The sequence below is a fragment of the Mandrillus leucophaeus genome, unplaced genomic scaffold, assembly GCF_000951045.1.
Source record: "Mandrillus leucophaeus isolate KB7577 unplaced genomic scaffold, Mleu.le_1.0 Scaffold279, whole genome shotgun sequence".
In the NCBI taxonomy this organism is placed as follows: Eukaryota; Metazoa; Chordata; class Mammalia; order Primates; family Cercopithecidae; genus Mandrillus; species Mandrillus leucophaeus.
Genome location: NW_012102909.1, coordinates 220,740 through 235,802, shown reverse-complemented (window position 1 = coordinate 235,802; position 15,063 = coordinate 220,740). Strand labels below are relative to the sequence as shown.

The 15,063-nt window shown below is 41.0% G+C and overlaps 1 long non-coding RNA gene across 1 annotated transcript in view; it reads left to right on the top strand.

Annotated features, from left to right (window-relative positions):
• LOC105543187 overlaps positions 1-14,698 on the top strand; it is a 29,796-nt gene extending 15,098 nt beyond the window's left edge. Inside the window, exon 3 of the long non-coding RNA XR_001006590.1 lies at positions 14,155-14,698. This is a non-coding gene — a long non-coding RNA (uncharacterized LOC105543187). The remainder of the gene's footprint in view (positions 1-14,154) is intronic.
• Positions 14,699-15,063: the final 365 nt, after the last annotated feature.

Genomic DNA, 15,063 nt, shown 5'->3' with positions numbered 1-15,063 from the left:
TTTTTTTTTTTTTTTTTTTTTTAAATTTCATTTAGTTCTGCCCTGATCTTAGTAATTTCCTTCCTTCTGCTGGACTTGGGTTTGGTTTGTTCTTGTTTCTCTGGTTCCTTGAGGTATGACCTTCGAATGTCAATTTGTGATGTCTTTTTGATGTAGGTACTTAGGGCTGTGAACTTTCCTCTTAGCATCACCTTTGCTGTATCAAAGAGGTTTTGATAGGTTGTGTCATTATCATCATTCAGTTTGAAGAATTTTTAAATTTCTATCTTGATTTTGTTTTTGACCCATTGCTAATTCAAGAGCAGGTTATTTAATTTCCATGTACTTGAAGAGCCTTTTTTTTGTCATATTACTAGGCTTGGCTTCCTTCTCATTTGGGTAGGCTCCGTCAGAGGGAAGGTCTAGGGTGAAGGCTGCTGTTCAGATTCTTTTGTCCCACGGGGTATTCCCTTGATGTATTACTCTCCCCCTTTTCCTGTGGATGTGGCTTCCTGTGAGCTGAACTGTGGTGATTGTTGTCTGTCTTCTGGGTCTAACCACCTAGCGAGTCTACCCAGCTCTGGCCTGGTACTGGGGGTTGTTTGCACAGAGTCCTGTGATGTGAACCATCTATGGGTCTCTTAGCTGTGGATACTAGTGCCTGTTCTGGTGGAGATGGCGGGGGGCGTGCAATGGACTCAATGAGTGTTCTTAGCTTTGGTGGTTTAATGCTCTATTTTTATGCTGGTTGGCCTCCTGCCAGTAGGTGCAGCTTTCCAGAAAGCATCAGCTTTAGTAGTATAGAGAGGGACTGATGGTGGTTGGGGTCCTAGAACTCCGAAGATTATATGCCTTTTGTCTTCCGCTACCAGGGTAGATAGGGAAGGACCATCAGGTTGGGGCAGGGCTAGGCATTGAACTCAGATTCTCCTTGGACTTTGGGTGGATCTTGCTGTGGCTGCTGTGGGGGATGGGAGTGATGTTCCCAGGTCACTGGAGTTGTGTACATAGGAGGGTTATGGCTGTCTGCTGAGTCATGCAGTTTGTCAGGAAAATGGGGGAAAGCTGGCAGTCACAGGCCTCACCCAGCTCACATGCAAAATGAAGGGGTGGTCTCACTCCCACTGTGCTCCCCCCAACAGTCCCCGTCTGTTTCCAGGCAGAGGGCATGATGGAGGGCGTGACGGGGTTGAAAACCTGCCCTAGGCTTTCCACCTCCCAGCTACCAGAGAAAAGGGCTTAGTTCTTCCCCTGCCTGTGGAGTCCGCATGCCAGATTTGCGCTCTCCCCTGAGTTCTGGCCAAGAGGCTTCTTGCCCCATTCAAATTGTTAGAGAGTTCAGTTAGAGATTTCCTTCTCCCTGTGGAGTTGTAACTCCTGCTCCTCTTTCAATGGAACCCTGCGGTGTTAGGCAGGAATAGCCAGCTAGGCGACCCAGCGAGCTCCCACAGCCTTTCTCCTGCTTCCTCTACCCCTGTATTTCACTCGACTCTAAATCGGCTCAGCTTCAGGTAAGGTCGGAAACTTCTCCCACAAACAGACCTTCAACTTCTCCAGTGTGTATTTGGGAGAGGAGGGTCTCCCTTTCCCACCTCTGCAGTTGGGGCACTCACAGTATTTGGGTGTTTCCTGGGTCCTGCAGAGGCAGTCTGCTTCCTTCAGAGGGTCTGTGGGTCCTCTCAGGATTGCTGGTTTGTTCTTGCAGTCGATCTGGAGTTAAAATTCACACTGCCAGCTTCCGTAAGCTGTTCTGTCTGGAGCTGCAATGTAGTCCTGCCTCCCATCTGCCATGATGATCTCTCTCTCTGTTTATGTATTTTTGAAATTATTACTTTAAAAATTAGTTAAGAATGTTCCCTTTTCCTATTTTTCCTAATAGTTTTTACTTTAAATTATTAAAGGATTAAAATGCTATCAAATGCTTTTTAATGCAGTTACTGTGATAATCACATGATTTTTCTCTTTTGCTCTCTTAATGTGTTGGATTATGTTAACTAATATTTTTAGTGTTAAACCAAACTTAATCATGATGTATTATTCTTTTTATACACTGTTTTATTTTGTTTTCCAAAACTATGCTTAGTAATGCATGCAGTACTCTTTCCTTGAATGGTCCTTTTATATTTTGATATCAAAGTTAAGTTAGACTCATGCTCAGGATGTAGAAAAAGTTAGGAAGCATATGAAAAAGCAAGAAAAAAAAATACAGCTTCAAAGACAAAGCAATCATCAGATCAGAATAAAATATGGCACAAATGTTGGAATTACCTGACAGGGATTTAAAATAAGTATAACTAATACTTTAAAGGATCTAATGGAAAAATCAAACAACATGCAAGAGCAGACAGATAATCTCAGTAGGGAAATGAAAACTACAAAAATCATCACATGGAAATACTAGAAATAAAAAACACAATAAAAGAGATGAAGAGTGCCTTTGTCAGGCTCATCAATAGACTTGACACATCTGAGGAAAAAAAACAGTGAATTTAAAACTAGATCTACAGAAATTATTCAGACTAAAATACGAAAAGAGAAAAATGAAAACGAAACAAAAGCATCAGAATGGACTATTCAAGAATTCTGTGACAATATCAAACATTTAAACATATGTATATCTGGAATTCTAGAATGGGGGAGAGGAGGAGGAAAAAGAAGAAGGAGGAGGAGAAAGAGGAAAAAGAAAAATTGGAAGAGGGGGAAGAAGAAGGAGGAGGAGGAAGAAGAAGAGAAGGAAGAAGGAGGAGGAGGAAGAGCAGGAAGAGGAGAAGTGAAAAAAATGGGGAAGGGGAAGAATAAGAGAGGAGGAAGAAGGGAAAGAAGAGGAAGAAGAAGGAAGAAGAAGAAGAAGGAGGAGGAAGAGGAGGAGGAGAAAGGAGAAAAAGGAAGAAGAAGGAAGACGAGGAGGAGAAGAAGGAAAAGGAAGAAGAAGGAGGAGGAAGAAGAAAGGGAAGAGGAGGAGGAGGAGGAGGAGGAGGAAAAAAAAAACAAACCCAAAGCCGAATAACTTGAAGTCTGATGTTCGAGGGCAGGAAGCATCCAACATGGAAGAAAGATGTAGGTCAGAAGACCAAGCCAGTCTAGTCTTTCTGTGTTCTTCTGTCTGCTTTTATTCTGACCATGCTGGCAGCTGATTAGGTGGTGCCCACCCAGACTGAGGGTGGGTCTGTCTTTCCTGGTCCTGACTCAAATGTTAATCTCCTTTGGCAACACCCTCACAGACACACCCAGGAACAATGCTTTGCATCCTTCAAGCCAATCAAATTGACACTCAATATTCACCATCACATGGAAAGTCTTGATTTTTCAGAAAATTTTTGATGACTTGGAGTTCCTTTTTATTCTTCCTATGTATAGTGTCATCTTGATTACACTTATTACATGAACAAACGTCGACAAACCCTAGTTTGTAGCTGGCTGGCACCTCTTGACTTTCAGAGTGAATGACTATTTCATCACTGTTATATAGGGCATAGGTTTCAAACCAAAATGTTTAAATGATGGGTCAGTGAATGTACATGATGGAAGCATGCAGTGAGTATAACAGACTTGATATTCTCTTGGTGTATATCCCCACTTTTCATAGTGACACAAATAACAGAGGAATAGTTCTCTATTAGAAGAAAAACAGCAGCAGAAGCATGATGGTAAATGGCAGCTGGCATTGGGTCTCAGTGCCAGGGAATCAATATGGAATGGTGGCAACTGGCAAACTAGAAAGCACATGCCTTGTCTAAAGGGAGCAATTGTTATTAGGCAAGCTGATTGTTGCCAGGTGAATGGATAAGCCTGTTTAATAGACAGATCTAGTTTTCAGGAGATGTCTGGAAATCAGGGTATATATGTGAAATCTCTCATTTTGAATATGCTATCAACTAACGTATTTTTTTTTTTTGAAAGAACAGTTGAGGCAGGAGAACATAGGTGGACCAAATAAGAACTTTGTGTTTGCTAGTTTTCCTGCAAGCAGAGTTATTCTCATGCAGACCTTTTGAAATGGAATCATATAATCAACATACAACTGAAAAGATCAAGGCTTAGTTTAGCAGAAAGTTGAATGACACATTATTAATCATGAGATATTTGTTGTTTGAATTAAAAATGCTTATATGCTCTCCTCCCAGCATTTATTTCAATTAGTGACTGATTTGGTTCAGAAAGTTGAATTTCAGTTTCTTCTTCAGGAAAAAGTGAAAATTATTAGAAGTAATAGGTTTAGGGAAGAGACTAAGTCCCATTTGGACATCATAAGGTGGAAACAACCTTATTTTCATTTAGGTAAGCAAAACTTTGGTTTTCTTTAAGCAACATAACAAGAGAGGTTGTCATTTTCCAAGTGTGAAATATTAACCTGACAGGGCTAGGGGACAAATATCAAAGTTAACATATGGGTTACATTTGCATGTTTTCTTTCATCACTGTCCTGAGAAACTGTAAGTGATTTTCAGCTATATGTTAAAGCCTGTCTGTGTATGTAAGAGCAAGACTTCAGCAAGTTTGTTAAGTGCCTCCTTCAGTTTTGTTACAGAATAATGGGAACTGTTTGCAGAAGGTATGAAACCATGAGAACTCTCAATCCTTTTGTGTAAATGTTTTGATTAATACATTGTACAGGATCTAGTATACTGAGAATAGGAAGTAACTCATTCTTAGCTCTATAATTTTTTTTTTTTTTTAGATGGAGTCTTGCTCTGTTGCCCAGGCTGGAGTGCAGTGGCATGATCTTGGCCCACTGCAAACTCTGCCTCCTGGGTTCAAGTAATTCTCCTGCCTCAGCCTCCCAAGTAGCTGGGATTACAGGTGCATGCCACCGCACCCAGCTAATTTTTATATTTTTAGTAGAGACGGGGTTTCACCATATTGGCCAGGCTGGTCTTGAAAACCTGACCTTGCGATCCACCTGCCTTGCCCTCCCAAAGTGCTGGGATTACAGGTGTGAGCCACTGCACTCGGCCAAATTTTTTTTTAACTAAAAGTGTGTGTGTGCGTGTGTGCGCGCACATGCACGTGCGCATGAGGGTAGAGATAGGAGAAAAGGAAGACTGAGATGCAGTATTTAATGTATTTTTATATTTAAAATAGGTTTTTGTAGACAACATATAGTTGTGTCTTACTGTGTATCCATCTGACAATCTCTGACTTTTCATTATGTTTAGATCATTTATATTTAAAGTGATTAGTGACACAATTGGATTAATATCTACTTTATTTATAACTTTTCTTTTCATCACTTTTTCTTTTCCCCCATTTTTTGCTTTCTTTCATTTTAGTTGAAAATTTTATATAATTTTTTTCCTCTTTTTGCATACCAAGGATACTTTTAAAAGTGTGTTTTTACACTTGCCCTATATTTGCAATATAAACTTATTTACTAATTTAATTCCATTTTCAAATAACACTACCTCACTTCATGTGTAGTGCAGATATCTAATCATAACAGAGTATTTCCAATTCCTGGGATGTAGACTTTTTTATTTCATTTGTTCAACAAAATTAATGTAGGATAGATTCTATGTCAGGCACTGTGCTAGTTTTGAAGAGTACGTTGGTACGTTGTAACACTGTCACAGTCTGCCCTTGTGGAAACTGTTTTTCAACGGGGAGACTGACATGAATGAATCTATCACACAGATACAGATTGATACATGCTGATCAGCTTTATTTAGTCCTAATGCAGGCTTGCGACTGAGGGCAGTTTAGAATCTCTTCTTCTGGGAAACTTCTCATTTCACTGGCCTCATGTCTCTGTAGCCATTGGTTTTCCTGAAGATGACAGAGAAAAGCTAGATGATTTCTTGATCAAGAATTCTGAGAATCCTTATTTCTGGACTGAATCAGTTTTTGAAGGGCACAGGGAAGTATAAACTGTCTTTTCTTTTTTTTTTTTGAGACAGAGTCTTGCTCTGTCGCCTAGGCTGGAGAGCAGTGGCGCCATCTCGGCTCACTGCAACCTCTGCCTCCAGGATTCAAGCGATTCTCCTGCCTCAGCCTCCTGAGTAGCTGGGACTACAGGCACCTGCCACCAAGCCCAGCTAATTTTTTGTATTTTTAGTAGAGATGGAGTTTCACCATGTTAGCCAGAATGGTCTCGATCTCCTGACCTCATGATCCGTCCGCCTTGGCCTCCCAAAAGTGCTGGGATTACAGTTGTGAGCCACCACACCCGGTCTATAATCTATCTTTTCTTTTGACAGTTTTATTCTCACTACCCGCCCCACTACCCCAATTCCCCCCAAATTGGATTACTCTAGAACGTTTCTTTTTCTTCTCTCTCTTCTACTTTTCCTCAAATCTGTAATAACAAGTAGTGGCAGCAGGGTTGATAAGTTTCACATGGGAAATGGGTACATGGTTTGGGTCCTTCTTTTTTCCTTTCCCTAAAATGGACTTAAAGCTTATTTCAAATGAAATAATTTGCATAATTTTTATGGGGCATTTCTGAATTGGTAGCATGATAGAATAACCAGTTTCATGCAAATGGTAACTGTGAAACTGATTATTGCTGTGAAAAAAGTAATCTTTATTTTTCTATAACTCACTTTACCCTGACTTTGGGCTTCTATATATCACGCCTGATGCAGAAAGCTTAATCTTGTTGCCTTTTTCCTTCATCACCGAACTTGGATTGTCATTCTTTTATTGCCTTCTTTCCTCAGCATTGATGGTAAGTTGTATGTGGGCAACTGACACTCTGAGATTGTTAGAAAAAAAATGTTTTTATTTATTTATTTATATATTTTTAACTCATCCATTTTGTTACTATTCTGTTACCTTTGAAATGTCACGTATCCCTTTTGACCCTTGGGCATGTCATCCATCCACTCTGGCACATATCCCATCCAAGATGGCGCTTTCTTGGATCTGGTCTTTGCTGTCTGTCACCACGGCACCCATCAGAGGGGTCTCCTTTTTGTATCCATCACCATGTCTGCTGTTCATTCTCCAGACTGTGAGGGAGAGGTGAAAGGAGTGCAGGGGAACCTAAACACCCTGACCAGCACTTCACAGGAGCATCATCAGGGTAACTTCTGGCTCATCTCTAATGGTCTATAGAGTTTTTCGAAAAAGGCATTGGCTTTATGGGTTAGGGCTATTTATGTTCAAATGATTTTTTTTTTGACCATGGTGAATTATTTATCTTCTTGAACATTAGTTTCTCCGTCTATAAAATGAGTGTAATAAGATCTACTTCAGTGAATAACTCTAAGTTTAAATGAGATGCTATTTGTAAATTATGTGATATACTTCCTGGTCCATAATAGACTTATGTTCAACTTCTACCCTCTAACAATGATCTGTAGGGTCTTAAGCAACTTCTTTTCTCTGGTTTTGAATTTCTTCCTTGACAAAATAAGGTCTATGGTAAAGGTGGGAAGGAAGGGTGGGAGTGATGAAAAAGAGGAAGCCATTAAACCAAGTAATATTTAAGGTTCTTTCAATTTTTAAAGTTCTATGATTCCTAGTTGAGGGGACAGAGGGAGTCTGTTTTATTAAGAGAAGTAGCCAGCCCCCTGGAACATAGAGCCAGCCTTGCCATGCACTTCTGTGTGATTTCCTGGCTCTGGAACTTCAGCAAAGGCCTTGGCCATGTTCTGGAGCTACAGAGTTTCCCTGGCTGTAGCTGGTCACTCACAGCATTGGGTGCACAGAGAAATGATGACTCTGCAAATGAATAAAAACAAAGATGCTATTTTTTTTTTTTTAGAGGTTCCTAGGCTATCTTCCTTCTTACTTCCTTCCTCAAACAGAACTTTGAGAGCATCAGGCTTTAAGACATTACTACCAGCCAGGCATGGTGGCTCACACCTGTAATCCCAGCACATTGGGAGGACAATGCAGGATTGCTTGACACCAAGAGTTCAAGACTAGTCTGGGCAACATAATGAGACTCCATCTCTACAAAAAATTGAAAAAATTAACCAGGCATGGTGGCCCATGCCTATAGTCTCAGCTACTTGGGATGCTGAGGCAGGAGGATTGCCTGAGCCCAGGAAGTGGAGGCTGCAGGGAGTCATGATCATGCCACTGCACTCTACCCTGGGGGACAGTGAAATCCTGTCTCAAAAAAAAAAAATCTACTGCTATTCAGCTACCACTTGCTGCTAATTTTCCGTGAGTCTCCTTTGTGTCACTTGTGTTCAACTTATGGCAATGTTTTCTGAGAAACACAACACTGTGACTGAGCTGAGCATGGGGGCTTGCCAGGTAATAGTTAGCCTGACTTGGGTGGAACAGAGCCAGGCAGAGCCTGAATCATGCCCCTGACATTTGCTGGCTCTGTGACTTTGGAAAAACTTCTTATCCTCCCTGATACTTAGTTTCCTCATCCACAAAATGGAGATGTTGGGTACCATGTACGATCAAGCTCAATAGTAGCACAGAGAGTTGTAGTGAGGACCAGTGAGATAATGCCTGGGGCATTGTAAACCTGAGTCCTAATTCTCATCCAGGAGAAGACTGCCCTGGTGGCAGTTGCAGCTCTGTCACTTGTAGATGGGCTCTGGAGCAGGGAGTGGTTTCTGAAATGTGCCCCCTTTCCTGTGGTCCTCACCGCTGTCCTGAGGCTTGCTGTTCCTGGGTTGCACTGAAGGATTACAGCTTTGGGTTCCCTTCTTCCTGACTCACAGGGCCTGGGCAGGCCCCTTCATTACGTGATTTGTAGTCATCATGATCATCTTACTCGTGAAAAAGAAGCATGCTTTAAAATCATCTGGGGCCCTGTTGAATGGGTAAATACTTTCCTCACCAGGGATTTCTAACCTGGCATCCAAGGACTTTGGGCTGCAAGTCTGTGACTCCATGAAGTGGTCAGTAAAATTTTGATGTGAAAGACCATTTTTCTGAGGAGAGGTCAATGTTTCCCACAGTTTCTCAAAGGCAGCTGTGTCTCCAAAAAGGCTGCAGGCCACTGTTTTCCCAGCACAGTACGCTTTGTTGACAGTAAAAGTACATTTGACATGTTAAAAATCACACCTTGTGGGATGAGCAGAACTCTAAGAAGATCCTGGTGGTGAGGCCTAGAAACCAGGAGATGTGAGAGGAAGGCTATTCAATGGCCCAAGTGTGAGTGACTGGCCTCTGTCATCCTCCAGAGTGACTGGAAGGCCGTTCTTTCACTGAAGATCAATTGAAGTCTACATGCTCCAAATGCAAATTATTTGGTGGTGACCTCCTAGGACAGCATGGAAAAGATAATTATTTTTTGGACTTAAAAGGAGGAGTCCTTTTAAGGGACTACAAGGGAGCTTAAAAATTACCTAGTGTATGACACAAAGGAGGCCTCAAGAGGTTAAGTGACTTGCCAACAAGCCAATGGCAACCTATGGCTTGAGTTGTACTCTCCTGACCTCCCCTTTCCGTCTTCCTTTTCTGAGAAAATTCTTGTAATTATTAGCTCCTGCAGACTCACAGATCATAAGTAGTTGGCTATTAGGGAAAATGCACAGAAGTCTTCAAGAAACTATAGGAAAACTGTAGAGATCATCTGGTAGCAGAAGGCTGAAGCAGGAGGACCACCTGAGCCCAGAATGGGGAGGCCTCAGTGAGACACGATTGTACCGCTGCACTCCAGTTTGGGTGACAGAGTGAGACCCTGTCTAAAAAAACAAACAACAACAACAACAAACACACAGAAAACTTATGGCAATTGAATTCTGGCAATTGAAGCTGCCAGAATTTAGAATATCTCCTGTTTTCCCTATGATTAGACTTCCTAACCTGGTTTAAACAGTTAACAATTCTGTGACAAAAAATTTATTTTTTTCTGACTATAAAAACAAGGTGGGAATATATAATAACAGGAAATTTTAAAAAGATGAAAGAAATCATTTGTAACCTCATAACCTTCATAACTAAGGGATAACCCCTCATCGTGACTTGGAATGTTAACTTTTGATTTTCTCTTTATGTGTGTGTCTCTCTCTCTTCCTGTATGTAGATTTTCTCTGATGTAGATTTTGATCATCCTGTGTCAAGTGCACTGCATCCTGCTTTTTTTCATTTATCATTATATCATCAAATATCTTCCATGCCATTAAAGAAACTTTAAAAAATATCACATGTAATGGTCACTGGGAGGCCATTGCATGACTTGACTTTGATCCCAGCTTAATTTAAACTTGACCCTGTGCCTGGGCATGTGTATCCATGGATATTGATATTCTAAATAGTGCTGTGATGAACATCTCCACCATAAATCCTTGTTCATACCTCTTATGACTTCCTTGGGGGCAGATAACTGGAAGTTGAGCTACTTGGGCAAGAGGCATGACCTTTTCCAAATCTCTTGATATCTACTGTCAAATTCAGAGACACTTTAAATGTGGAGAAAAGGTCAATGGAAAATGCTCTCCTCACACTTCTTTTACGAGACCGATTTACTGAACTTGCTGACCCAAACCAAATTTTCTTTCCCTAACTTTAACATATCTGAAACTTGATAATTATTAAAAAGAATCCTATGTATATGGTAGATGCTCCATGAGGTGATTTCCTATACATTCATAAGGCAATTACTGAGCACTTACTGTGCTGAACAATGAGGGCAGATGAGGATAAACAGATGATGAGAAAAAGCAACTCCCTAAATGATAATGTGTTTGAATGCTATTGCTGACTGAGTGGAAACTTTGGCTTCTAGGCACCATCTATGCCTTAAGTGAGGTTTCAGAGGCTGTTAGGATTAGTTATTGTATTTATTTACACAGTTTATTTCTTTGAGTATTTTCCTGACCCTCCCTCAATTCTGAAGAAGTTATGTATGATCTCTCTCTCCCTCCTTCCATATGCTTTTCCCTGCTTGCTGGGAACAGTATGGAAATACTTAGTTTACTGAGTGGTATTTGGAAAAAAAAAATATATATATATATATACACACACAAACACACACACATATATATATACACACACATGTGTGTATATATATATAATAATTTGCCCTTTTTTCCAGAAAGACAAAATGCTTACCCTTTCTCCTGTCTCTGTCTGCTTTTACCAAGGGCACTGAAGTTTTAGAAGGGTGCAGTAATTCATTTGTTCCCTACAGTAAGTCAGGGAGCATTTAGGAAATAGTCCTTTCCTCCCATTATGCACTCTACTCTCTCCTTCCCATTTCGTTTTCCTTCCTGCCTAATGGTACTTATATTATTTGGATGGAAAGGGGGCAATTACCCACATAAACATGACCACTATAGCGATAAAAGTCATCTATAATGTGATAATGGGTGAACAACAAACTAAACTTCTTTCCAATAACACCAGCCACAATCTATGTTTAATAAGGTTAATGTCTTCATACTGCTATTGGCTGAGGCTAAGAATGCCAAGGACAAAAGAAAGACCAGCCGGAACCATGATTTTCAGAAATGACTGAACCTGTTTAGCATGCAAGCCCAGGGAAATGGCAAAGCAGGTGATGTTTGGATGAAGCCAACCTCATTTTTTGAGCTTAGGTGTCCAGTCCAATCTGGGAAGCCCCATGTCTACTGAAGAAAGGTGTAGGCTTTGTTTATTTTCTTTTGTATTTTTAGTTTGCTTGTCTAAGAAGAAAGCGAGCATGTGCCTTTAATTACTTTATCTTTATGTGTATCCCTTTGCTGGAATCCAGTTTTACTGAACATTTAGAATGTCTTTGCTCTAAAAGCAAAAACTTGTTTGAATAAGGACTAATTTTTCAACATGTAGACAAATATTTGAATAACTGGTGGAAATAATAAATTACTAGCAGAAAGTGACTTCATTGCTCTTTAAAGCAAAAAAGCACCCTTGGGAATTTCAAAGAAATGACTCCATTTTCATATCACTCCCTGTGGTAGCCATTTGATCTTGCTCTGGGGTAGACTGGGATGCAAGTTTATTTTTAATAAGAGGGCACCTACACATTTTCTCTGGGAAAACAAGCAGAGGAATGGATATTGGGTGAAATCAACCAAGATCTCTAAAAGTAATGATTATGTTTTAGTTATTTTCTTCAAGCAAAACTTGCTTGTAGGCACTGCCTTGAAGCAGTGTTGTTCTTTCCAAGAAGTTTAACGAGTGCTCATTATTTTGGCCATTTGCACTTTCCTGTTTCTCAGATTCCAACTGCATAATCCAATTACAGTTTGTGGATCTGGTTGGAAACTGGGTCAACAGGGGAATTCAGATTTTGAGCCATGTCAGTTTTGGGGAGAGAGAACTATTGTTGGATCCAGAATGGTGTTAAGAAGCAAGCCTTTGACAGAGTCAGGCCATCTGGTTTAATCTTGGTCTAGTTCATCCCAGTTTCGGGTTCTAGGACAGCAACTTAGCCATTCTTTGCGTAAGCTCTCTGGGTCTCAGCCCTTCATTTATATGAGTGTCTGCCTCATAGGGTAAAGAAGGGATTTGAATGAAACCATGCACATGAGGTGCTTGGCATATGGCAACCGATGAATCTGTGTTACCTGATACTATTACACTGAAAACACAAAAATGGTAATTTTCTTGTTTCAGGATTGGCAGAATAGCACTCAGTAGATAAAACCAATACATTTGCAATCCACATGTGGCTTTTTCTCTAACCTCACACACATGCAAACCACTCCTCACACATATCACTGAATTTTCTTTCTCTGGTGCACAGACGTTTTTACATGTTGCCTCTAGAGTAGGTTAAAAAGTTTATATTCTCTTTTAAGATGTTTTCCTTTTATCTGCCCAGTGATAATCATTTCCTGTACTCTATCTACGACATCATTTTCAAAATATGTTAGTGGCTGGTTTTTCTGGCATCAAGCCGATATTGCTGGCCTGAAGTTTCTGGAATCAAAACGTGGATTTCACAAAGTCTTTTCATATCACTCCCTGTGGTAGCCAGGGAAGGTTGGGCATGAGATGTGTACACAAAATATAAAGTACGCGAAGCTGAGCATCCCAAAACACATACCACCTTGCCACTTGGATGAAGTCCAAGTTTTGTTGCATTTTCTGGCATTGAAGCCTTTTGGACTGGCGCCCAAACCCCGCATGTTTCTCTACCTGAGGTCTCTGGACGTCATCCCCTTTAGGCTTCATGAGTTCTTCCACGTGCCAGAAATAAATGCAAACTTTTGCTTGTTTGGGCATTTTTCTATGAGGACTTGTTAGATTTCGTTAGATTTTCAACATGGGCTTTGACCTAAAAAGGATAAACATCTTTGTCTTACCTGAACCTTCCTTCCACCCTTCTCATGCTGGCGTCCCACTGCTGTCTGTAGCTACATGCTCATCTCTACCCCAGGGTCTTTTCTCACAATATTTAACATATTCTGCTTTCCGACATGCCCACCACCCCCTGCTGCATCAGCATTTGATACCATCATTTGTTCTGTGACCACATCCACATTTTTTGGTTCATCGTCTTATTACCTGAACAATTTTTTTATCTAATATTTTTTCCTTCAAATCAACTATTCACTTCAATATGTTTAAAAAAGAAACTAGTAGATAGGTAACAAAAGATAAGTATGAAAGTTGGAGAAGACTATGGCCTCAGAGAAAAAATATTTCTATTGAAGCAGAAATAAAAGCCAAAGACTGGTGATGTCAGAGGAGAGGAGAGGATGTCAGAGGAGGGGAGACCCAGAGAGGATTGCGTGTGGTGCTGGTCATCTCTATTCTAGGGGATGAGAGCAAAAATCATCAAGAAAAAAGTGGGAACTGGGGATGGGCAGCAAATGAGGGAGTCTGGCTGACATGTGGGAAAGGAGCTGGCACTCGTGTGGGAGAGAAAATGTATGTAGGGCAGGAGTGGGAAGGAGGGGAGCTGGGAGACAGGATTCCAGAAATGGACACAAAGTGTTGGGTGAAAGATAGTGCCTAGGGTGAGGCTGTAAATGCAAAAGTTTTGGAAGCTGCAAAAAGATAGAGGCTGAAGAGGGCTAATGGGGGATGGGTGAATATGGAGGCGAAGGTGATACAGACTGGAGGCTAAGATTTTAAAAAGTGCATTTTATAGAGGAGGGTGTGGGGAGGGAGTGCAGAATGTACCAGAATAGGGGTCTGGGGAGCTGGGAGAGACACTGTGAAATGGGCAGGGGCAGCGTGTGTGTATGTGTGTGTGTGTGTGTGTGCGCGCGCGCGTGCATGTGATGGGGAGAGGGTATGAAGAAAAAATGGGAACCATTTTCTTAATGTTGAAAACTACTGCGTTACAGTCTGTTCTTAAATCTGGTATAGAAATCTGAAGACCCGACTTTACTATTGGCAAAGACAGATAAACACTCTACAAATAGTGCTTGAAAAATGCCACTGTTTGGTTCAGATGGTGAAAAGGAACTCAGGAAGCCCTGGCAGTCTCTAGGAGGCTAGGGCAGTGGTTCTCAAATGATAGGGTGTACAGAAATTCCCTGGAGGACTTGTGACAAAAAAGATTGCTAGGCCTACTCCCAGGGTTTCTGATTCAGCAGGTCTGGGGATGGAGCTCCAGTATCTGCATCTCTAGCAAGTCCTCGGTGGTGCTGATGCTGCCGGCATGGACCAGTTTTGAGAACCATACTTGGAGAAACACTTGGTTAGGAAAACTATATCTGTTACAGATTGATCAAAAGGCTCTTAAGTTCCTTTTGTACAATAAATCACTGCAATATAAAATGAGGTAAATGAACATGCTCTTTGAACTCTAAACTTCTAGACCAATATAAAACATTCTAAATGTGAAATGGAAACATTTACAGTTGTTATTGATTCTCATCAATGCAATGGTCAATAAAGATAAGAATCATGTTTTCAGTCTCCACTCTTGATTTTCTGCTTTGGTATGGATTTTTAGTTTGTTTTCTTCTGATATGCTGTGATTTCAGATTTAGTTTATGGTGGTGGCCCCTTTATGGCATGAAGGAAGGGGGATGCAGGGGAAGGCCAGGGAGATTTATCTCCCTGAGCCTTGGATTCAGTACAATTTTATAAGGATGTGATATCCTTATATCCGTGATCCTCCCTTCTAGCCAGTCAAGGGCAGGATAGCCAGTGGTGAGGGAGAAGTCTGCAGATGTGAGCCAGGATGCTCTTTTGGCCTGATAGCCATACTGTGGGTGTCTGTAGAGCTCTCTGCCTTCTGCTCACCGTGGTGGCTCCGGCCCTTCCTCT